This window comes from Ascaphus truei, chromosome 18 (genome assembly GCF_040206685.1).
Source record: "Ascaphus truei isolate aAscTru1 chromosome 18, aAscTru1.hap1, whole genome shotgun sequence".
NCBI classification, from domain to species: Eukaryota; Metazoa; Chordata; class Amphibia; order Anura; family Ascaphidae; genus Ascaphus; species Ascaphus truei.
Window position 1 is genome coordinate 36,988,725 of NC_134500.1, and position 27,119 is coordinate 37,015,843.

The 27,119-nt window shown below is 49.9% G+C and overlaps 1 protein-coding gene across 8 annotated transcripts in view; it reads right to left on the reverse strand.

Moving 5' to 3' along the window:
* The window catches only part of LOC142469161 (uncharacterized), a 170,564-nt gene that overhangs the window by 116,467 nt on the left and 26,978 nt on the right, over window positions 1-27,119 (reverse strand). The window contains exon 2 of one of the 8 annotated variants that reach the window (XM_075576108.1): window positions 1,099-1,228. The exons of the other annotated variants lie outside the window; for them this stretch is intronic. The gene's annotated coding sequence lies outside the window, so the exon portion shown is untranslated. The remainder of the gene's footprint in view (window positions 1-1,098; window positions 1,229-27,119) is intronic. 8 annotated transcript variants of the gene reach the window in all.

Genomic DNA, 27,119 nt, shown 5'->3' on the forward strand with positions numbered 1-27,119 from the left:
AAAGTTAAGGCTGTACGTCATAAGAAGATCAGAAGCATGTTAACTCCCTCAAGTCAGGAGGTCCATGCTTGGGCCTTCAAGGTCCGAGAACCACACAGTTACGTAGTAGCAGTAGGAAGTGTCCCAGCGTTAGTAGCGGAAAGTGACATCCGGGAATCCCTGAAGAAGCTCCTGGGCCTAGAAGAAGTGAGGGTACGGGGGCAGAGAGTTTGACACCACTTTCAATTGGAGTACCATCCTATTCACTGTGGGGCAGGACATATGCCGGCTCCGTTTACCTTACAAGCCCCAGAGGTCCCGCCAGAGGGCTACCCCTCATATACTCGGACTAACCTGAAATCAGGGAAATGTTTACATCAGTAGACTCTACTCAGACCTAACAGGTTCCCGACGAACCGTCCACCAGTACTTGGCCACCTACTGCCCCAGTGTTCAGTACTCCTAACAGGGTAGACCCTCTCCCTCCCAAGGTCTCCTTTACCCCAAGCGCTCTCGCCGGAGCTACTAGTTGGGCCGAAAGTCCGCCCACTATGCCAGCTCCCATTCACCGTGGGGCAAGCCTCCGGCCTATCAGTGGCAGTCACTTAACTAACGAAGGCTCCGTAATGGGGGTGACCCTGTCGCAATTAGTGGAGGCCATAGCCATGGCATCCCATTCACAAAATTATCGTAAACTCAAAGCCTTATCTGGAGTGCTTCTGACACCACAGGGGGAAGAAGGGATAGACTCTTGGAAGGAGAATACGTTAAAAGTATTGGAGGAATGGTCATGCACTGATGCAGTAAACAGACAGCGCATCATGGAATGCCTTAGGCCGACAGCTTCTACCATCGTAGCCATCCACAGGGAAAAATACCCAGATTTGACGCCACAGATGTTGGTTGAATTTCTGCTGGAAGCATACGGGTTGGCGGAAGATGAAGGAGCAATCTGGACGAGGTACTATACTCTCTACCAGAAAGAGGGAGGAGTTGTCTGCATTCATCCACCGCCTTAAACTGGTCTTAGGGATCCTACTCAATCGCAAGTTGATCCCCGCCTCTGGGATGGATGAAGCTCTTCGTAAACAGTATCTGCGGGGCTCAAGCCCAACTCACCCCATAGCCAACATGATCCGCAGCAGCCTCATGCAAGGGAGCCCTCCTACATTCACTGGATGGTTGCGGCAGGTGAAGGTCCATGAAGCACATGCTCTGTTACACTCTCCCCCGAAACCCAAAGGGTCATCTACACCAAAAAGAAAGGGGTATGCTGAGAAGAAGGAGGAATCCGCCACCACGTCCAAGGTATACAGGCCAAAAGCCTCAGGAAGAGCATCTCCCACTGTCACGATGGACGTACTTATTAACAAATTTATATTTTGTGGATCCTAATTGAGCAGAACAAGTTGAGCAAAATAAACTGAGATTTATTCCCTTGATAGGCAAACACACGACAACTGCAGAATACACTTAATAATTACACTTACTGGTATAGGAACAGGGGATAATGTCCAAAAAGATGCAACGCACCAGAAGATTGTCTTTTAAAATGTAGTCCTTTTGCAAGGGCATAAATTGCCAGTCCAATCCTTCTGTGAATGTGCAAAGTCTTTTCTGGTCTGTTGGGGGATAACCCCCAGCAATCACAGTGTCCTAACGCAGAGTTTTGTCCTTGGTTCTGATGTAATAAGACTCTTTGCGTTCCAGGAATGTGCTGCTGCTCTTCTCTGCTATTAGAAGCTTGTTGGAAATCCGCTCACATGGTAGAATGAAAAACGAAAGACAATGGGGATAGCCTGGGTGGGATGTATATAGGGTTTGGAAGCCTATCGCCAACATAGACATCCAATCCCCCTCGTGGGAATTTTCTCATTCCCCAATCCCCTACTTGCCCACAGTTTGGAGAGTGAGCACTCTAGGGATTTCCTGTTCCCACAGAGCATGTGCGACAACGCCACCTTGGCTACTTAGCATAGGTGCACTCCCCTCTTTACCTGGCCCCTCTCAGGCTGGAAGGGGGAACTCAGGATGTGAGCTAGCACAAATGGTCAACAGGATTTCCTATTTAGCATCCATCTGGCCAATTCACACCCACCTGACTCTGGGTCTTTTGATATGCAACTTCCAGAGAGACTTACAGGCGTGGGCCCAGCATGTTACCTTTGAAGCTTGCATAGGCAAGTGACAGCAGAGAAGGGGAAGGATCGATGGTCCATCCGCTCCAAAAAAAGTATAGAACTCACCAGCAGAGAGGTTAAAAACACTAATTTATTAAACTACATAAAATCAAAGTAACAAACAGCACAAAAAATCTCTCCCACGCGTTTCACGCCTACTATGGCGCTTTTTCAAGGAGTACAGAGAAAGGGGAGGCCCTGGGTATTTAACACACTCCCCGTCATGCAAAACAGCTGTGATAAATAATCAATTAATTGTGTTTTGCAGAAAGAACAGGTCAAAAAGAAAGAAGAAAGAAGAAGAAAGAAAAAAAGAAGAACAGAAACTTCAGCTGAGATTGATTTTTGTGCTGTTTGTTACTATGATTTTATGTAGTTTAATAAATTAGTTTTTAACCTCTCTGCTGGTGAGTTCTATACTTTTTTTGGAGCGGATGGACCATCGATCCTTCCCCTTCTCTGCTGTCACGTGACAGGATCAGCGTTCACCACCGGATGCGGATGCAGCCGCAGACACAGAGGGAGACGCTTCCACATTCACAGCGTCAGGACTGGAGCTGTAAGCATGGCGAGCAGAGCAGTGATCTGGTGAGTCGCGTGGACTCCACACCGGGCACAACTTGGCCAGGGCTTGGGACTGAGTAAGTACCTCTTGTTCCTCAATGCATACAGCCCTCTCTTGCTTGACCCGTTATCCAGCGCTTGTCATTCTATTTCAGTCCATAATCCCTCATCCCGGTGTCAACTCCATTTATCACTCAACCTTGATTTTGCCCTGCTTGGCACACATTACACGTGCTCTTAGAGCTATTACACGGTTTGTTGCTTTCTAGTGCATAGGCAAGTGACCCAGCTCATATGTGCCAAAACATTTGGTTCTTGTGTGCATTTTAATGACAGGAGAGAAAAAAAACTCATCCTGCTTGTCCCTGTTTAAAACCTGTAGCAAAAATACACTTTATTGAAAATACATGTTCCCCTTATCTCACACTTATATTTTTCATATGTGTGTGCTTGTGGTGTACTATACTGCAAGCTCATACAATCCTGCCAAATGGGGGCAACAAGGGACGGAGGGAAAAATAAGATATGTACAGTGCATGAAAAATTAACCCCTTCATCCCCGATATGACATAGGGTTAACCAGCTGAGCACACTGCCTTTATTAATGCGCTGATTAGGGCCATTTTCTTCACACCCACGTACAAGGCTCGTCCTGAACGAAGTGACGTTGTCTGCTATGGCTGCGGTAAGAAGGGTCACTTCTCTAGTGACTGTCCAGAGAGGGAAGAACCTCCCAGTAGAAGAAATTCATCCCGGTCCATGGTCTGCCACGTACAGACGGCAGAGTCTGAAACCCCTCCTAGATCCGCCGAGGCCCCTCCTGAATCCAGCCCCAGTGCTGAAGCCTCACTATTGGATGCTTACAGTCGGGTGGGCCCGTCCGCCATCGTGTGAGTTGTATTGGAGGGAGACTATGCATCAGCCCTGCTGGACACTGGATCACAAGTGACCATCATATACCGGAAGTTCTATGATCAGCACCTCTACCACTGCCCCTTACAGTCAGCCAAGCACATGAAGGTGAGGGGGCTGAGCAACGAAGATTATCCCATTGATGGGATCGTACAGGTTCAGCTGGAGATACTCCAACTGAACACCGGAAAGAAACATCCCATGAAGGTGGAAGCATTGGCATGTCCTGAGCCGCAAGAACAGTCCAAGTACCTGATTATCCTGGGAACGAATACCGATATAGTGTGAGCTGTAATCAGGGCGTATTTACAAGAAACCAACGAATTGACCATGGCCAATCCACTCCTCGATCCCGTCCTACGAGAAGGGTGCAACAAGATATATGTTTTAGAATGTCATCGAAACCTGTACAACCGTCAAGCCGGACTGACGGCCATTTTACCAGGAGTGCAACGCATGGCCGTCTGGTGCTGCTATGCCGATCGAGATGAGACTGACCATCTTTTCTCTCTGGAAAGTACCCCTGAGGAAGACGTCCAGAGAGGGTATAGAGTAATACCCGAAGTAAGAGAATGGGCGACTAAAATTCCTCTCCGAACCTATGTATATGTTCAAAATATTTCCCCATTCCCGATGGACCTCGATGCCGGACGAAGTTTGGGCCGCATATATCCAGTCAGCCCTGTGGACACAATGTCACAGGTGAACGCCGCTACCGTGGGCGAGCAGTTAGCCGACCTGGACTTCAACTTTGGAGATTCGACACTGCCAACAGGATGGAGAGACTGATTGACAGCCAAGTTGAATGAACGACGGGCTGTGTTTTCCATGAGTGAGATGGATATGGGTTGCAGTCGCAGCACCCAACACTCCGTTAGACTGAGGGACGCTACCCCGTTCCGTGAGCGCTCTTGTCGCATCGCACCTAGGGATGTAGACGATGTAAGGAATGTCCTGCAAGAGATGGAGACTGCGAGGATTGTGACGGAGTCTCGGAGTGCTTACGCCTCACCCATAGTGGTGGTAAGGAAGAAGAACGGATCCGTAAGACTGTGTGTCGATTACCGAACCATGAACAATCGTACGGTACCCGACCAATACAACCTTCCTCGCATTGAAGAGATTCTACATGCTCTAACCGGGAGCCAATGGTTTAGTGTTCTCGACCTACGATCTGGTTATTACCAGGTACCCATGAGTGAAGAAGACCAGGAAAAGACAGCCTTCGTCTGCCCTCTGGGTTTCTACCAATTTACGCACATGCCCCCCAAGACATATGCAGGCCCCTGCTACCTTCCAGCGCCTAATGGAGAAAACTATCGGAGAGATGAACCCCCGGGAGTGTCTAGTCTACCTGGACGACATTGTCTTCGGGAAGACCCTAGAAGACCATGAAGAGCGGCTGCTTATGGTGCTGGACCGTCTTGGTAAAGAAGGGCTGAAGTTGTCGCTCGACAATTGTCTTTTCTGTCACCTCTCGGTGACATACGTGGGACACATCGTGTCTGCCCAAGGAATTGCCACCGAACCGGCCAAAGTAGAAGCGGTAGTGAACTGGCCTCGTTCCGAGAATGTCACGGAGCTACGATAATTTCTGGGTTTTTGTGGATATTACCGTCGTTTCGTGGAGGGGTACTACAGTCGAGCTAAACCTCTCAACAATCTTTTGAAGATATATCCCGAAGATACGGGGCGAAAATCCACCTCGGCCCGTCAACCGTTCGGCGACAACTGGGCCGCTTGAGTGTGAACAGGCCTTCCAAAATTTGAAGAAAAGCTTGACGGAAGCAACAGTGCTTGCATACGCTGATCCAGAGCAGCCCTACATTCTGCACGTGGATGCCAGTCTCAATGGGCTAGGCACAGTCCTACATCAAAAATACCCAGAGGGTCTTTGGCCAGTGGACTATGTCAGTCGCAGTCTGACCCCCAGTGAACAAAAATACCCCGTACACAAGTTAGAGTTCCTGGCTCTCAAATGGGCAATTGTGGACAAACTCCACGATTATCTCTACGGTGTTACGTTCGAAGTAAAAACGGATAACAATCCCCTTACGTACATTCAGACCTCCGCTAAATTGGATGCATCAGGTCACCGATGGCTGGCAGCACTATCAAATTACATCTTTTCTCTGAAGTATAAACCGGGTCCTTTGAACGTCGGAGCGGACGCTCTATCCCGAAGACCCGGACTGAGTGCAACTCCAGGTGATGATGAGTGGGAAGAGATCCCGGGACCGGGATGCGAGCTATTTGTAGCACCGCCGCCATTATCAAGGATCAAGTTGCCTTTTCGGAACTACGGGTTCCAGACTCCTTAGGATGCCAGTCGCAGGCTATCCCAGTCGCCTACTGTGATCCAAAGGGGATGAAGTAATACGATGGAAACACCTGATGGACTACCAAGTGAGAGATCCGGTAATCAGCATCATTCGGCAAGCTGTTCAAAGAAAGAATCCGGCTCTCTTAAAACGGGCCTCTAAAGAAATAGTTGCTTTGCTGATGCGGGAGGCAGACAAATTTGAAATCGACAATTGCTTACTCTATCGGGTGGTGCAATATCACAACCATCCGGATAGACGACAATTGGTCCTACCTCGGAATTTACAGTATATGGTGTTGAAATCCCTACTTGATGAACATGGACATCTCGGTGTAGAGAAGACCTTTGGGTTGGTCCGAGACCGTTTCTTCTGGCCCAAGATGCGAGAAGCGGTAGAGCAACATTGCCGCCGATGTTCCTGGTGTATACAACGCAAGATCCTGCCTACCAAAGCAGCGCCCATGGGCCATCTGAAAAGTTCTGGCCCAATGGATCTAGTGTGCATGGACCTCTTGTGCATTGAGCCCGACACCAGAGGAATAAGCAACATGTTGGTCATCACGAACCATTATACACGATATGCTCAGGCTTTCCCCACTAAAGACCAGAAAGCCATCACCGTGGCAAAAATTCTATGGGAGAAGTACTTCGTCCACTACGGTCTCCCAAATCGCCTTCACTCCAATCAAGGCCGGCATTTCGAGAGCACTCTGATTCGGGAATTGCTCAAAATGCTGAACATTGCTAAAATCCGGACGACTCCGTACCATCCCGAAGGAGACGCTTTGCCAGAACGATTTAATTGGACCTTATTGGACATGCTCGGAACCCTGTAGGGGGCTCAGAAGACTGAATGGAGTCGACACGTGGAGGCCTTAGTACACGCGTACAACTGTACCCGCCACGAGTCAACTGAATTTTCCCCATACTTCCTTATGTTTGGGCGAGAGGCGAGACTGCCAGTAGATGTATGCCTGCGGGTCTCGACGGATGGGATACATAATGCTACCCATTTCAAATATGTGCAAAGACTTAAGGACAATCTGCAAAAGGCTTACCAACAGGCCGAGAAGGCTGCTGATAAACTTAATGCTGACAACAAAGGGCGATATGACCATAAGGTCAAGTATCGAGAAATTCGTCCTGGGGACGCTGGGCTGCTCCGCAACTTGGAGGTCCCTGAAAAACATAAACTTGCTGACCGATGGCGTCTACGAGGTAGAGTCACAGATGCCTGGCCTCCCGGTCTATCGTATCAAAGCCATTGAGAGCCGGGTAAAGATTTGGCACCGAAATCCTCTGCTTCCCATCCCACAAATAGGAGATGATGAACCCGAAATACTGACTACACCGCTGAACGGTGAGTCAGAATCATCAGAGATTGGTCAAGAGACTGTAAATAATCAGACCAACTCTGAAACGCCTGAAGATCCTATGGAAGGACCCTCTCAAAAGGACCCTCCCACTGAAGGGGCATCTCCCAGAGGAGCTACAGTTAAAGGGCCCCGTAGGCCAATGCCTACAAAGGTTGGCTCCAGCGAGCCAGTCTTTGGATCCACAAAGCTCATGCTTTGTACCTAACAGAGACTTTTCAGAGACATTTTTCCCCTCAAGGGAAGAGGCTGAGCCTCAGGACTGTACCTAAGACTCCCCAGAGGGAGTTGCTGAAGAACAGCGCCGAAGGAGTCAAAGAGTTAGGTACCCTCCAAATCGGGTAACCTATGATCAAATCGGGGCACCCCACTATGAGGCTCAGCAGTGGTCTCGTAGCAAAATACAATCTGTAATTGTGATGCTGACAGAATTATGTAACATCATTTAAAAAGCCAATTCGATGCATAAGATTGTATTTAATATGTTATGCATTTTCATTATATAACTACGTGTATATAGTTGCATAAGTCATGTTGTCCCAGTGAGGAAGTTGGGATATTACATTGGGGAGTGTGTAGCCCGGTCCCTTGGTTTTCCATACCCCCTCTTACCTTGACGGCAGTCGCGGGTGCCGCCGGAGTCAATGACGGACCCGTCGGCTGGCTGCAATGAAGGGAGGGGGAGTATGAGGTGGCGAGCTGATTGCGGGAGCTCGCGGTGCACCCGGTTAGCGGGGGCCGTTATTTTAGATTGCGCATGCATGCGCAGAGAGATTAGGATGACGGGGGCACTCAGGCAAGTCGCGCATGCGCAGAAAATAGGGCGCGAAGCCCCACCAATAGGGTGTGTGGATCCTCCTAGGCAGTGAATAGGAAGCTGTCACAGAGCCTACACTAGTCAGTCGGTGCCGGGAGAGACTAGGGGAAGGTGGTGAGGGTGCAGGTGTCAGTGACCCACTGCATTAGGCCAGCAGCCCCCTAGGCCCCAGTTAGGACCTGATCCATACACAGGTTGTGGTGCTTCAGGGACAGGCCCTAGGTTAGGGACCCTGCCCCTTAGTGTTATACGCAGTGCAGTAAGGGACACAGCGGACACTGAGCTTCCCACCAAGAAGCTTGGGATCAGGCCTACTCCGCAGAGAGCGGGACTATACTCAGGGTGGACTGCCCTGACAGATCATCACGCTGGTGGAACTGGACGTCGCCCAGGAGGTCGTCGGATCCTTTGTGAAGATCTTTGAACGCCCAGGTGCCGCCGCACTGGGCAGGTATCGTTACACATGTGCACCAACTGAGTACTCACACATAGTGGCAGCGCTGACCACGGGACAAGGGTTATACTGTGGACACGGTGTGGGGAGAGGTTACACTTTCTGGAGGTGGGAGTGTTTTACTGTCGGGAACTTATAGAGTATAAGCAATATATATGTGCAGTAAAGGTTAGTCTTGCTTTATCATACCAATTGTGTGTTATTGGGTTGTGTCCTGTGAGGGGCCCCTCCCGCTCTGTCAGGATCCCTCTCAGGTGTAGGCGTTGCACCACGAGATTGCGAATAATAAATAAATAAATATATATATATATATATATATATATATATATATATATATATATATATATATATGAGACAGCACACCGCAATATAATGAAGTAAATAAAGTGAATTAACAACACAGGGCAGCCAACGTTTCGGTCCTCAGAGTGGGACCTTCCTCAGGGCAGCTCTGAGGACCGAAACGTTGGCTGCCCTGTGTTAATACACTTTATTTACTTCATTATATTGCGGCGTGCTGTCTCTTTGTTACCTGGATTTCCCTGGTTACCCTGTACATCTTATACTATATTAGTGAAAGCACTGTATGCCTGCCTGCCTGCCTGCCTGGATGTCCGGTGTCCCTAGGGGAAATCTCATTGGTCCCTTGGCCCGCCCCCGCACACTTCTCATTGGCCTGAGGCGGAGTGACGGGCCAAAGGGGCGGGGACACACACACACACACACACACACACACACTCCTCAACGCGCACACACACACACACACACACACTCCTCAACGCGCACACATACACACACACTCCTCAACGCACACACACACACACACACACACACCCACCCCCACCCCCACCCTCCTCAACACACACACACCCTCCTCAACACACACACACTCCACCCTCCTCAACACACACACACACACACACTCTCCTCCCTCCTTAACGGCTGCCCGACCTTGACCCCCCCCCCACGCCCTTCCCGGCGGCTGGCCCGCAACAACGGAACCCCCCCTATCACCACTCCGCGGGACCTCAACATCACCCTCTCTCCCGGTGCTCCCCCTCTCTCCCGGTGCTCCCTCTCTCTCCCGGTGCTCCCCCTCTCTCCCATGCCCTTCCCCCCCCCCAGCCATGCCCTTCCCCCCCCCCAGCCATGCCCTTCCCCCCCCCAGCCATGCCCTTCCCCCCCCCCAGCCATGCCCTTCCCCCCCCAGCCATGCCCTTCCCCCAGCCATGCCCTTCCCCCCCCTCAGCCATGCCCTTCCCCCCCCCCAGCCATGCCCTTCCCCCCCCCAGCCATGCCCTCCCCCCCCCCCCAGCCATGCCCTTCCCCCCCCCCAGCCATGCCCTTCCCCCCCCCCCCAGCCATGCCCTTCCCCCCCCAGCCATGCCCTTCCCCCCCAGCCATGCCCTCCCCCCCCCAGCCATGCCCTTCCCCCCCCCCGCCACGCCCTTCCCCCCCCAGCCATGCCCTCCCCCCCCCCCCAGCCATGCCCTTCCCCCCCCAGCCATGCCCTTCCCCCCCAGCCATGCCCTCCCCCCCCAGCCATGCCCTTCCCCCCCCCAGCCATGCCCTTCCCCCCCCAGCCATGCCCTTCCCCCCCCCAGCCATGCCCTTCCCCCCCAGCCATGCCCTTCCCCCCCAGCCATGCCCTTCCCCCCCCCCAGCCATGCCCTTCCCCCCCCCAGCCATGCCCTTCCCCCCCCCAGCCATGCCCTTCCCCCCCCCCAGCCATGCCCTTCCCCCCCCCCCAGCCATGCCCTTCCCCCCCCACCCCCCTCAGGCATGCCCTTCCCCCCCCCCACTCCCCTCAGGCATGCCCTTCCCCCCCGGCCCTGCCCTTCACCCCCTCCGGCCCCCTCGGCACCGCCTCACCTCTCCCACCCCCCCTCACAGCAAAGCCCAGCCTACCCGGCGCCGCCTGCAACGCTCCTCGGCACCGCTGCCTCACCTCGAGGCGGTGGCCAGCGGGGGGGCTCCCGCCAGCCTTGCAGGAGGGACCCTCCACATGCCCCGTGCTGCTCACCCCCCCTCCACATGCCCCGTGCTGCTCACCCCCCCCACATGCCCCGTGCTGCTCTCCCCCCTCCACATGCCCCGTGCTGCTCTCCCCCCTTCCACATGCCCCGTGCTGCTCTCCCCCCCTCCACATGCCCCGTGCTGCTCTCCCCCCTCCCCCTCCACATGCCCCGTGCTGCTCACCCCCCCCACATGCCCCGTGCTGCTCTCCCCCCCTCCACATGCCCCGTGCTGCTCTCCCCCCCTCCACATGCCCCGTGCTGCTCTCCCCCCTCCCCCCTCCACATGCCCTGTGCTGCTCTCCCCCCTCCACATGCCCCGTGCTGCTCTCCCCCCTCCCCCCTCCACATGCCCCGTGCTGCTCTCCCCCCCTCCACATGCCCCGTCCTGCTCTCCCCCCCTCCACATGCCCCGTGCTGCTCTCCCCCCTCCACATGCCCCGTGCTGCTCTCCCCCCCTCCACATGCCCCGTGCTGCTCTCCCCCCCTCCACATGCCCCGTGCTGCTCTCCCCCCCTCCACATGCCCCGTGCTGCTCTCCCCACCTCCACATGCCCCGTGCTGCTCTCCCCCCTCCACATTCCCCGTGCTGCTCTCCCTGCAGCTTCCCCCCCCCCCTCCCTCCACATGCCCTCTGTCCGGCTCCCGTCCAATCCCTGCCTCTCCGTACCAGATGACTGCAGGGTCCGTCTCCCGGCCTGCACGAGGAAGATGCTGCCGACTGTAAGGTAATCACCCCCCCCCCCCCACACACATTCCTTCATCTCCAGCCTGATCCCTCCGTACACACACACACACACACACACACACACACACTATATATATCTCTATACATAAGACACACACACATGTAGACACACACACATGTAGACACACACACATGTAGACACACACACATGTAGACACACACACATGTAGACACACACACATGTAGACACACACACACAGATGTAGACACACACATGTAGGCACACACACACACACACACACGTACACAGACACACACACGTACACACACACACACACACACACACACACACACACACACACACACACACACACACACACACCTATACAGACACACGTATACACACAGCAGACACACGTATACACACAGCAGACACACGTATACACACAGCAGACACACGTATACACACAGCAGACACACGTATACACACTGCAGACACACGTATACACACAGCAGACACACGTATACACACAGCAGACACATGTATACACACAGACGACCCACGTATACACACAGACCCACGTATACACACAGACACGCGTATACACACAGACACACGTATACACACAGACACACGTATACACACAGACACACGTATACACATGTATACACACACACGTATATACACACACACGTATACACACACACACACGTAGGCACACGTATACACACACACACGAAGACACACGTATACACACACACGTACACACACGTATACACGCAGACACACACACGTATACACGCAGACACACGTATACACGCAGGCACACGTATACACGCAGGCGCACGTAGACACGCACACGCACGTAGACACGCACACGCACGTAGACACGCACACGCACGTAGACACGCACACGCACGTGCACACACGCACACGCACGTAGACACGAACACGCACGTAGACACGAACACGCACGGAGACACGCACACGCACGTAGACACGCACGTGCACACGCACGTACACACGCACACGCACGTAGACACGCACACGCACGTAGACACGCACACGCACGTAGACACGCACACACACGTAGACACGCACGTAGACACGCACGTAGACACGCACACGCACGTAGACACGCACACGCACGTAGACACGCGCACGCACATAGACACGCGCACGCACGTAGACACGCGCACGCACGTAGACACGCGCACGCACGTAGACACGCACGCAGACACGCACGTACACACACATGTACCCGTACACACACACATGGAGTCATACACACACACATGGAGTCATACACACACACATGGAGTCATACACACACACATGTAGACATACACACACACACACGTATACACACACACACACACACATACATACACATCATGTATACACACACATGTATACACACACACACATGTATACACACACACATGTATACACACACACACACATGTATACACACACACATACATGTATACACACACACATGTAAACACACACACATGTATACACACACATGTATACACACACACGTACACGTACACACACACGTACACGTACACGTACACACACACGTACACGTACACACACACGTACACGTACACACACACGTACACACACGTACACGTACACACACACGTACACGTACACACACACACTTATACACACACATACAATGTATACACACACACAAACATGTATACACACATGTATACACACACACGTATATACACACACACACACACGTGTATACACACACACACAGACACACGTATACACATGTATACACACACACGTATATACACACACGTATACACACACACACGTAGGCACACGTATACACACACACACACACGTAGGCACACGTATACACACACACACGTAGACACACGTATACACACACACGTACACACACGTATACACGCAGACACACACACGTACACACACACACTATCCCCAGCACCACCACATCAGCACACCGCTATCCCATGCCCCCCCAGCACACTGGCATTCTCGGCTCCCCACCATTCCCAGCCCCCATCAACACCATCAGCACCCACACATCGGCACCTTTGCACCTCCCCCATCGGCACACCCACATCCGCACCCCCACATCAGCACCAAACCCTCCCAAATCAGCACACCGATACAATCACCATCAGTACAGCCACAGCAGCACTACCACCGCACACCGCCATGGGCCACGTGGACCACTCCCCACCCAAATGCCACCCCCACACCACAAACATCCCGGGCAACGCCGGGGCTCTCAGCTAGTGTTTCTATATTGGACGAGCATCTGCCTTCATTTGAGAAACCGTGAGTGCAAACTATTTTTTCATTGACTCATATATACTGTATATATATATATATATATCACACAGAAAAGCCTGCAACAGATCTATATAAATAAGCTGTGCTAAAACCAGTTCAATGTAAATAATAACACTACTGGCGGTGCTGGGGATAGGAATAATATGAAAACCAACACAGAAAAAAAGAATCCCCTGATAGCACTCTAGCATACAAAAGTAACAAAATGTTATTAATCACAAATAAACATACATAGGTTAAAAAAGAGAGCGGTGGTGTCCTGCCTGCTGTGAGATCTCTGGATCTGGAATATATATATATATATAAATATATATATACACACACCCCCAAGGCTCTCAGTGCGGAGGCTTAGGCTAAGGCCCCGCTCCCTCAGTCAGCGCGCCCACACTGCAGACAGGCGGCGCGCTGACAGACAGACCGCGATATGCGGTCTGTAGGGAGCGGGAGCCGGAGTGGGAGGAGGGCGAAAGTGGGGCGGGAGTGGGGGGCGTGGTTTGAGCGGAGGGACTTGCTACTCCCCCGCTCCCTCCACGGGCTCGTTCTGCCGGACAGGAGGGAGCTGCTGCAGGCTGCTGGAAGATAAGCAGCTCCCTCCTCCTTCCCCCACAAATGCCCTCCTCACACATGCGCGCGCATACACACACACACACACACACACACACACACACACACACATACACACACACACACACACTACCTTGTGTACGAAGGAAGCTGTCTGACAGCTCCCGCTCCCGCCACTGATTGGCTCATCAGCGCACCACGTGACGCGTCACCGCTCGGGATCACAATTTTCTTGCATCCCCGGGCGGCTGACGCATCACAGTGCGTAGTGAGCTGTGCAGCGAGGGGGGACTGCAAGCCATACAGGTACATACAGCAGTACAAACAAGATATACAGCTCACTAGAGTAATTGTGTAGTGTTTAAATGGGTGTGCCCATAAACGCCTAGTGTGACGTTGGGTGCAAATGATGAGCTAATAATAGTAGATTTGCAAAAAATTGGAGAGCAGAAGCATATTAGTGCCTTGGCTATCCAACTAGTAGCTCATTTGTCAAATGCACTCCTGGGCGGTTAAAACTTAACATTTAATAAGTATCTTGCTAAAATAAAATCTACATACAAAGTAATTATTATATACACACAATGTACTTATAAAGGGATGGTGATGGGAAGGTAGGGTTAGACTCAATGTGTGTAGCACAAATGAAATTTTCCTCAATTTTTCAAGGCAAAATAGGCTAATTAACACCTGGAGTTACCTATTATTTTAGGACATAGAATCTCTGAATGACCACCACTACTTAGACTGTAATACCTATTTTGACATACATATGTTGTGCGGCATCAAGCGTAGCATACCGATCAAGCCGACCTGTAATTGTAAAATGTAGCACCAAACAGTGATGTGCCTGAATTAATATACTACTGTACTAAATAAATGAAACATAGTATTAACACTGTAGGTACAACACAATCACAGGTTGGTGGTACGTGGATTGACTCTATGCAAGATGACGATGACACACAATACCGGGGTCTGTATCTCGGAAAGTATGGGGTCCCCGAGGCTGAAATAAACTTTGTTCAGCTCAGGAGACCCCCTGCTCACACAAACAATAAATAAAAATAAAAATGTAAGCAGCTTCATTACCTTAGCGGTCATGCAATGCTGCTAAGGCAATGAAGGGGTTACGGCACAGTACTGTAGCAGATTACATTACAATATGTACTGTACTACTCACCCACTAATACACAACCCACCCCCCGTGCCCCCCATAAAATCATGATGTTCAGGTGATACCCGTGGGCGTCCGGGGGTCCTCAGGTGGTCTACATCGGTCCCCGCAGCCCTGCAGTACCAATCCTGTATGTTAAAAAATAAATAATTTAAAACCAGAGACGAACATGAAACACAGACAGAGCTCAATGCACATCCAGCGAAACTTTATACACGGTACAGTGCCTAAATATACATGTATTGATATCTATTAAATAAAATGGTCTTTTAGTTTAACATTTTGGTCAAATTGTTATAAGCCCCTGACCCACTGCACGGCAGACCACACCTCAAGGGTCCCTACACTAATATAGATTCTTAATAACCTGTGCATTGCCAGGAAGAATGATTTATAATAAATCTGTCAAAATTAGTTGCAAAGTTCTAAGTCTGATTGAAGCTTTTATTAACCTGTACATTACCAGGAAAATCACTCTGTATTAGATTTGTCATAATCATACTGCAAGGAGGCAAGTTCCCCTGGGAGTGGGAGATGCTATGGAGTGAGCATTTAACCATTTTAAAAATTTGGCCAAAATGTTAAACTAAAAGACCATTTATTTAATAGATATCAATACATGTATATTTAGGCACTGTACCGTGTAAAAAAGTTTTGCTGGATGTGCATTGAGCTCTGTCTGTGTTTCACGTTCGTCTCTGGTTTTAAATGTATATATCCATGCTCAGTAGCACTCCTCTGTGACACTTATATGCTTATACACTGGCGACACACTTTATTCGAGCTCGGCTAGTCCCACGAATTCGGGTATACCCGGGTGTATTGAGGTTTGTGACTGTTTTCTGCCCGAGTGCATTGAGGTATTTTCCAGGCAGGGATTGAAGCATTTTATTCCCGCTGGCTGCAATACTGCACAGTATATATATATATACTGCATTACAATTCATGAATTTATGCCATCTGGTAGACACGCGAAGCATTGCAGCCTATTAAATCCTAATCATTATCATTTAAGAGGCATGAACCCAGGCTGGGAAGGCAAACGCAACGGGGCTTGTCAGAGGTGAGGAGCGGCGCATTCCAGGTATCTGCCAGGTACATACTGGGTATTTGCTCGAATAAAGTGTGTCGGTGCAGTATATATGTTGTGGTTATTTTGGGGGTTCAATATGAGCTTGTGGGTGTTCTATATGTCTTACAAAAAATAAATCATGTCCTACATTTAAATACATACACCCCCCTTCCCCCACCAAACACATACAGATAGTAATGAGCAAAATAACTATTATCCAGATATGGATAATAAATTATTTGCCCATTATTAAACACATTAGCAAACATAAATAAAGTAAATAAATACTGTTCTACTTACCCCTGCAATATGAAGGGCGTCCTCAACAGGATACTGCAGGTCCCTGTCCTCCGTTGCCAGACAGCATACATAGCAAAAATACAATCTAATGCCCCCCAGCCCCTTAATCACCTAAGCGGTTAATAACCGCTACAGTAATTAAGGGGTTAACGCACCCTGCCCCGCTGCTCACCCAGGAGGCCTAACCACCCCCCCGGACCCACTATACCCATTGAGTAGTATAGGTGGTACATCATACCCATATAATAATATGGGCCTGATAAGCATTAATGCACAAAACACACAATAATAAAACATTAAAAAAAACGAAACACCCCAATTCACTAAATAAACAGTAGCCAACAAATGTAATTAATAAAAGCACTAACCAGCTCAACAAGGAATTAAACCATTAACGAATCAAAGCAATTAATAAAACAAGGAATTAATTGTAACAGTAACCAATCAAAGCAATTAATTAATACAACAAGGAATTAATTGTAACAGTAACCAAAGACATTAATTATTAAAAAATATCTGCAACACAACCATTAAAAGCATTACCCAACTATTAAGCATTAATGCACAAAATGTACTGTACTAGGAAGAATGATTTATAATAAATCTGTCAAAATTAGTTGCAAAGTTCTAATTAAAAACGAAAATCAATCGCCAACATTTTTTTAAATAAAGCAGCAAAATGACAAACAATTACATCCACATAATAAACACACATAGAAAAAAATGACATGCAATACAAAGCAAGAAATAAAAAACTAATTATTGGCTTAATAATGTATTGATTGGTACCCTAAACGGGTACAGATTAATACATTATCAGTCAATGTGCAAAGAAAAAAAAATACACATCCAATGGAAAAACCTGTAAAAAAAATACATTTCCATACATTCAATATTTTACTTACTTTTAGAAGCGTTGGCCCTTCGACTCCCGGGGAAACAGGAAGCTCACATACCATGAAGGCCTCAAACAGCACCCGATGCCATCAGCCATGAAGATCCGGATCAGGTACGCAAATCTTCTTTCTTCTATCTTTACTCAGCTTCTTCTATCTTCTTCTGTAATTACTTCTTTATCTTCTGTCTTCATCTGTCAATCCAAAAAACCCCATGGTAGATCCCAACCGATATTGTCTCGTCGTCTTCTTGGGCTCAAATGAGGCGTCACGGCCTTAAATATGGCTTGTGACTTCACATTTGGTTGGGAACTGGTTCAACAGCCATCTGATTGGCTGTTAAAACCATGTGCCAATTTACATTTTTTTTTTTTTTTTTAAATGACATCATTTCAAGGGAATGATGCCAGCCAATCTGCTGCATACTCCGTAAGGGCAATATAGTATCACTGAAATGTCATAGGAGTAGGTTTATTGGCTCATCTGCTTTAGGCAATGGGCATGCTAAGCATCCTAAGCGCTGACCCGCGCTGACGCTCGACAGTGAGCCCCTGCAGCCACAATAAGAGCGGCTTTAGCAGGGGCTCACGCATGCTTCCCAAGGCGTGCGGAAGCATGCCGACTTTCACCCGACAGTGAAATTTTAAATTGAGCGCTGAGTCTGCTCACGTGACCTCCAAAGCAAGCACTGAGGAGAGGTGAGTGGAGCAGGGGGAGAGATGTGGATGGGAGTGGGGTGAGTTGTTGCATGGGGGGGGGAGAAGTGTCCCAAGGGGACGGGTGAGAGACTGCCTGTCAGCGTGGTGGGTGAGTTTATGCTCGGGGGGGGGGGGCGGGGGTTGGTGGGGGAAATGTCCCAAGTACCGCCTCCCACCCCGCGCCCCGCCTCGCAAGCGCGCTCACTGCCTCGCCGGCCAGGCCAGGAAAAAGCTCCTGCTTGCGCTAGCCAGGCACAGTGTGAGCACGCCTCAGCATGAGAGGCAGGAGTATGGACGCGGCCTTACATAGCAGTTACAGAGCCCCTACCAATTTTCCAATAAGTGCAGATACAGAATGTGACGGTCAGGGGATGCCAAGCCAGTAATAAAGGGGTCACCCCCATTAGGCACCCCCTTCAACCGTCTGGGAAGTGAGGGGTTAACCAGAAATGTACTATAATATACATATTCCCCTGATTCCCAGCCCAAGTGTATGCCCCTTGGTTTAGTATGTTCCCACATTTTTAAAGTGTTGCACCACGCAGGTTACACTGGGATCAGGTTGGGAGGGAAAGGGTTAATGGTGTTTGTAAGTTTATGACCCTTTGTTCCCCTTCCCGCCTTTTCACCCTCCATTTGCAATATGGTCCCATAGGTCCCATTAGGGCTCCATGATAGTCTATCGAGATTTTGAGGATTTTGGCCCGATCCTAAGAAGACCAGCAGGTGGAGTCCGAGAGGAGGAGCGGAGCTCCCCATTGAAATGAATGGGCGCCATGCATTTCAATGGGAGTTTCTCGAGTGCGCTCTCTAAGAATGAGTTGGATGCCTGCCAAACCGCAGCATCCGAAAATGGCTACTGTTTCACTGAAAAGAGCTTGATCTCTCAATTGGCGTGGGAACTAGGCTACGGCCAAGTTCACCACCAATTAACATGTGTAACTTTTGTTCTAGGGCCACTAGCTACGGCCAAGTTCACCACCAATTAACATGTGTAACTTTTGTTCTAGGGCCACTAGCAAGTTCTTTTTGCCCCATAGCTCAGGGGAGCCCCCGTACTCGACCCAAAAGGGTCCGCCAGGCAATGACCCCGGGAAAGGGTCGCGGCCGCCATGAGGGTCGCCACATTGACCGCAATGGCGGAGGAAAGCCGCGTGGCTTTAAAACACTAAGTCCGAAAGTGTGAAAAGAGAAAATCCATATCTCCGGTTCTGTAAGATCGGCACCCGAAGGAACGCGGTACAAAGATGGCCGCCATCACACCCAGGATTTCCCCGAGGCCCAGAAACAGCTACCTGAAGCCGGCCCGTGGAGGGGATCGGAAGGAGGAGGAAGCAACCCCTCTGTCATGCGAGAGAGGAGAGCGGCTGAAGGAGCGCCGTGGCCTGCCCCCTCGTGTTATCTTTCCTCCCCCTCCCTGTCTCCTTCCTCCGCCATCCGCGGGGGGGAAAACTCCCGGGGAGGAATAGGAGCAAAAGCCGTGGTGTAAACACTTCCCAAGGTACGTGACCGAAAGGCGGAGATCGCGGACAATCTCCTCATCTTAACCGTGAGTACAGCGCCCCGTAAGACTAGTGCCTAGACACTAAAGGAGAAACGCGCTCAGCGCAAGACTGTGGGCCTGCAAAACGACGACGCACTCCGTACCACCCTTTTATCAGTACTGTGGGGTCCTGGGCCGAGTCTACTACCTGCCTGTCCACCTATGGTCGGACCAGACCCGAAGGGGCCCCAGATCTCAGATCTGCTGTAACACGCATAACAAATATGAACAAAGCTGACCCCCTTTGGGTACTCACGTTTACCACATACCACCCCCCTCCCCCCCTATTCGTAGGAAACTATGACCGTTAAAGTGATCACATAATGAACTATGCTGATGATACTGTTGTATTTTACCTGAAGTGTCTGTTATAAAGGCTGCAGCAGACCGCTTATCCCATATAACGCTCAAACACAAAATAAGGTCCACTAAGTCTCCTCCCAATTACCCCCCCACCACCTCCCCCCCCTCCTTCCCCCCGCTCCCCCCCCCTGCCCCCCCCCTTTCAGTTGCCCTCCGCCTCCATCCCCTCCCCCCCCCCTCTCTTCCCCAACGACAAACAACCTTCAGGGGTACAATGCAGGTCTGGATCTGGACCCATGGGGATCAGCAGCGGGGAAAGGAAATGGGGATATGAAGATCCGAGGGGATCAACCCAAATAGGCAATAGTAAATAGATCTGCTTGGTAAAAAAAACATCCTATGGGAAACAGGGAACAAAACAAATTGAGTAACTGTGTCCCGCTGCAGGAATAGAAATGTTAACTGTTGTATTGTTTTAAAAATGAAGCTGAATGCAAAGGTTAAACGGACTCTGAAACCCTTCATGTCAAGCCCTTAAACACAATCAAAAATGCATGTTGTTTCAGAACCCAGAGTTATAAGCGAATGTGCAAAGGATGTTTTACTATGTACCCCCTTCCCATCCCCCCCTCCTACCCTCCCCCCCCACACACCCCCACCCCTATCCCACCACCCCGCCCTCCCCCCCTCCCCACCCACCGCCCCTCCCCTTCCCCACCCAGCTTGCCCTTAACCCCCCCCTTTTTTTTTCTCTCTCCCAATTACCCCCCGCCACTTCCTCCCCCCCCTCCCACCCCCCCACCCTCCTCCCCTCTTAATTACCCTCCACCTATCTCCCCCTCCCCTCCCCCCCCCCCTTTTTTTCCCAACACCGACTAACCTCCCGGGGCAAAATGCAGGCCTAGATCTGGACCCACGGGGACCAGCGGTGGGGAGCTGAATTGAAGATATGCAGATCCGAGGGGATCAATACACATAGGCAATAATAAATGGATCTCCCTGGTAAAATACCCATCCCATGTGAAACAGGGAACAAAACAAAATGGTTTAATGTGTCCCGCTGCGGGAATAGAAGCGTCAACTGTTGTTTATTGTTTTAAAAATGAAGCTGAATGCAAAGGTTAAGCGGACTCTGAAACCCTTCATGTCAAGCCCTTAACCACAATCAAAAATGCATGTTGTTTCAGAACCCAGAGTTATAAGCAAATATGAAAAGGATTTTTTACCATGTACCCCCCTCCCACCCCCCCCCTACCCTCCCCCCCACACACCCTCACCCCTATCCCACATCCCCTCCCCCACCCCCCCCACCCAGCTTGCCCTCACACCCCCTCCCCCCTTTCCTCTCCCAACTACCCCCCGCCACTTCCCCCCCCTCGCCCCCACCCCTCTCACTTACCTCTCCACCTACCTCCCCACACACACCCCCGCCCCTATCCCACCTCCCCCCCCCCCTGCCACCGCACCAGCAACCTCGGACAGGTGTAGATGCTGAGACGGAGGGGCAGGGAGGGGAAAGGCGCAATACATCGACAACAGAGGGTCTGGACCCCTCCTGTTTCGCACTGGCCATTGGCGCCGGTCTCACCCCTCCAGGGCAAGTCTGCCCAAATGCCGGTCTACCCTAGACCTGGCAACACCATGTTAAGGCCCAGGAAGGCCCTAATCCTTTCTCTTCTCTATCTGTTGACCCTGTCCCAGCAGATCTTTATCCCCCTCCCACCCCCCACTCCCCCCACCTCTCCCCCCTCCTTAGTAGGCCATATTCTCCCCAAAAAGGAGCTCACAACCCCCTCCCAAAAAACAAAGTAACCAAAACACAGCGACCCCCCAAAAACTAAAGGCAAGATCTCTCCTAATGGGATAGGGGAGATCCCGAGACCCCGAACCACAAAAAACAAACACCGTAATGATGTCAGTAGCCCCAATTAAAATTCGTTCGCTAAACGTTAAAGGACTACAAAACAATAGAAAGCGGAGGTTAGCCCTCCAGGATATGAAAAAATCGGGGGGAGACATCATATTCCTACAGGAGACCCACTTCACATCACAGGACCCCCCAAATTAATTCAAAAAACGTTCCCAGCATGCTTTTTTGCATCATTCAGTAGTAAAAAGAGGGGTGTGGCTATCCTAATCAGACAAGGCACCCCATTTAATCATGTCAAAACAACAGTGGATCCGGAGGGTAGATTTCTGGTGGTATATGGCTCCCTAGCGGGCTCGGCAATTGCCCTGATCAATGTATACGCCCCAAACGAGAACCAAACAGAATTTCTACAAACTGTTCTCGAGGGTGTTGACCCGGGATATCTGTCATCGATGATAGTGGGAGGGGACCTAAACATGGTCCTAAATCCCACCGAAGACAGATCAACCACAATGGGTCCTCCCCGCACAGCCCACTCCCAGATTAAGGGGAAAAGGTTTAGGGGAATCATGAGCGAGTTCTCACTGGTGGATGTTTGGAGAACCCAACATCAGGGTCAGAGAGACTACACTTTTTACTCAGCACCTCACCAGACCTACTCTCGAATAGACTATTTTCTAACCACCAAAAATGTGGTTAGACATTGGCTCAATCACCTGGTCCGATCACGCCCCGATCACCCTGACACTATCAATACCCTTTGAGAAAACAACGAATTACTCCTGGAGACTAAATGATTCACTTCTTAATCACCCTGAAGTAGAAAGGGAAATTAGAACCTCACTTAAGGACTATTTCTTTTTCAACGCAGGGACAGTCTCCTCTCCAGCAATCCTATGGGAAGCCCATAAGGCAACTATCAGAGGGAAATTTATTTCCATCGCATCCCACAGGAAAAAAGCCCGCCAAGCAATAATCAAAGAACTCACAGATAGTATCAAAACAATAGAACAAGCCCATAAGGATAACCCTTCAAAAAAGATATACAAAACATTGCTAATGGCCAGAACAAAACTTAGGCAAGCTCAGCTGGAGGATGTTGAAAAGGCCCTCAAATGGACCAATCAACAATATTATGACAAGGGTAACAAGGCCGATAGACTCTTGGCCAGTAAATTGAGAGGGGTACAAAAAAGATCACAAATAACAGCGATCAAGAGTAGGTCTGGGGAGATACAATACAGTGACAGCAAAATAGCAGCGGAATTTACAAAATATTATACTGAGCTCTATAACCTAAGATCTAAAAACGGCCGACCTGAACCTATAGCACCAGAGCTCATAACACAATACCTAGACAAATGTCAACTCCCTGTATTAACAGAGGAGGAAAACACGGTCCTCAATGCTGAGATTACAAAAGAGGAACTGGAAAAGGCGGTCAAATCACTAAAAATAACTAAGTCTCCTGGCCCTGACGGTTTCACAAATGTCTACTACAAGAGATTCTTGCCCACACTATCCACGCATCTTTTAAAAACATTCAACCACTTTATGGAAAGGAACCAAATTCCCCCCTCAATGTCTCTAGCCAACCTAGCTATCATACACAAGGACGGCAGAGACCCGATGCAATGTGGAAGCTATCGTCCAATCTCCCTCCTCAACAGTGATCTCAAATTATACAGTAAAATACTTGCAAACAGATTGAACCCCATCTTACCGAGACTAATTAATATTGATCAAGTAGGATTTGTCGCGGGCAGGCAAGCCTCAGACAACACTCGGAAGATAATCAACATTATTGACCATGTACACCTCACAGGGACCAAAGCACTACTTTTAAGCTTAGATGCAGAGAAGGCATTCGATAGAATAAACTGGCAATTTTTGGACCATACTATGCGCAAATTTGGCTTCAAAGACGCATACTTAGAAGGGGTCCGTAGACTCTACCAAAACCCGTCAGCTACAGTTAAATTACCGGGGGGCAATAACCAGAGATTCGAGATTACAAATGGAACTCGACAGGGATGCCCCCTATCTCCTCTACTCTTTGCACTTACCATAGAGCCACTGGCATCGGCAATACGACTCAATATAGACATCCAAGGAATAGAAATTGGCCACATACAGCACAAAATATCCCTATTCGCAGACAATGTCATCTTAACTCTCTCCAAACCCCAAATGTCCCTACCCAACCTCCAAAAAGAACTCCGAGATTTTGGAAAAATCTCAGGATATAAGATTAATAATGATAAATCGGAAGCCCTGAATCTAAGCCTGCCAGAGCCGGAGGTGAAACTCCTCAAACTAAACTTTAACTATCGATGGAGCTCCTCCTGTATCAAATATTTGGGAGTCAAGATATCGAGGATTATATCAACATAACTATACGGCCCTGTTCCAAAAAATCAAACAAGATCTAAATAAATGGGGGGGATACCAGATATCTTGGATCGGGAGAATGATCTCAGTTAAAATGAACATACTCCCTAGATTGCTATATTACTTTCAGACTCTCCCGATCCACATCCTCGGCTCGGAATTAAAAAACATCCAAAAGCTAATCTTCCAATTCATTTGGCAAGGGAAGAAACCCAGAGTCCCCAGAACGGTTCTTTGGCCGCAAGGAGGAGGGGAGGAATGGGAGTCCCAGACATCACAAGATACTACCTAGCCGCACAACTGCGACAGGTAGTGGTCTGGAACGCTAACCCAAATCAAAACTGCTGGCTAGAGATAGAAACGCACTATGCCGGGACGCCCTCACTGCCGGCCTGCCTTTGGTCCTGTAAGGAATCGGGGGCCACGTCCCTTGCGGCGTGACCCCTCCTTACCCACTACCAGTACTGCAGCGGCTGCTGCCCCTGCCCCCCGTCGCTACCCATGCCGCCGCCCAGTGCATACCTTGAACTCTGCCGTCGCCATCTTGGATTCTGGCACTGGTGTTACAGACCCTCAGCTGGGCTCTACTATTTCCTGGTCTCTCAGCCACTCACGAGCAGCTCCTCGACACGCCTCCGCCATGCCCCTCGTCCGGATTGGTCACTGTCGCTTTAAATATCCGGCTGTGACTTCACTTCCTTGCTCTGCATAGCTACTTGCTTCCTGTGTAGCCTGGAAACTGTGTCGTGCTCCTGTTTGTCTTTTCTCCTACAGATTTGAACCGGCTTGTCTGACTTACCCCTCTGGCTCCCGACTTCAGCTTACCCATCACGATTCTTACCTCTCAGACCCTTGGACACGGAAACGGATTTAAACTACGGAACTCTCTATACTCCTGAACTCGGCAAGTACAACGACTATTCTAAATCTTAACCCAGGCCTGGCCACGCTACAACCACATCCCGGACCCGCTCCCTCTGCTGTCGGTGTGTATATTCAACATCCCACCTCAGTAAAGGGGACTGGCCTGGTCTATGGGCTGCACAGCGTGACAGGTCCCTGAGTAAGGAAGACATGCAGAACAGCAAACTCAAATTAGGCCCTATGAGACACACATGAGAGACCTGGTCGAAATGCAAATACAAATTTAAGCTCACAACACCTCAATCCCAACTTACACCAATTCACGAAAATCCGAAATTCCCACCTGGATGTGAGCCCAGACAATTCGATCAATTCAAAACAAAAGATATCTAAGTGGTTGCCGACCTCCTGAGCTTCGGGGAGTTCCTGAGTTATCAAAGACTACAAACTAAATATGAAATGGTAGGATTAAACGTTTTCAAATACCTACAAATTCGGCACTTTATTCAAACATTATCCCCAACGTTGGAGTTTCCCCTTCTCACTGGATTCGACCGGCTCTGCAGAGAGACAGGCCACCAGAGAGGTCTTATAACGCAAATTTGTGCAGAACTGGAGAAGGCACCCGGAGCCCCCACGCACGACTACAGTATATGCTGCATTGGGCAGCAGAATTGGATACAGTTATAGACCCAGAGGATTGGGAAAGTATTTGGGGAAATGCCTCAGGAACTTCCATATGTACCAGAATCAAAGAAAATATATATAAAATACTATTTCGCTGGTATCTTACCCCAGTTAGAATAAATCAAATCTACCCCCAGGCTTCCGATTTATGCTGGAGAGGTTGCGGTCAAAAGGGGGACATGGCCCACATCTGGTGGTCATGCCCGGAAATTCAAAGATACTGGGAAACCATTCAAAAACTAATTGAAGAGGTCACGGACCTCAAAATACCCATTGACCCGCTGACCTATCTGATGGCCAGGCCCTTAGATACGCTGGACCGACCAACAGGCAAATTAGTTTCCTTCATTCTCACTGCGGCTAGATGTGCGGTGGCAGCCGCCTGGAAGAAGGTGTCTCCACCCTCCAAGCAAACAGTGATAAAAAGAGTGCAAGAGGTGATGGATATGGAGAGACTATCCGCCTTTTTGAAAAGATCCACCACCTCTTTTAATAACATTTGGGACCCCTGGATAACTCACATGGCGCTACTGCGCCGAAACCCCCTATAGAAATAGAGGGACACAACAAATAGAACTAAGGCCCTAAAAAGCGAAGCCAAAGAGAAGAGGAGCAATACCCCCTCCCCCTCCCCCTCCTTCTCCCCCCCCCCACTCTCTCACTTTCTATCTCCTTCTAACCCCATTTCTGTTTCCATACTCACGTCACCCTGACAGCCCCCGAAGGGTCAGGGGGGACGTTGAGTCTATCTCCTTACCCCCCCCCCCCCCCCCAGTTGAAAAGTAAAAACCTGGAATAGGCTGTTATATCAAATGTACCTATAATGTTGTGAAATATTGTAACTGCCTAATAAAAAATTTGAAACAAAAAAAAGAACTAGAGGGCTGGGATTTGGCCACCATGTAGTCACTGCTCCGGCATGATTGCATGGCAATTTCCATCCCTCTCCGATCAACCGGGGTGTGAGTAACTGTGAAAAACGTGGTTTCACCATTGACTTCAATGGCGGAGTAGCTCCATTGAATCCTATGGCGGCGCCGGCCCCATTGATTCCAATGGAAGAGTGAAATGCAGTGATTTCTTTTAGCCTATAGCGGAGAAT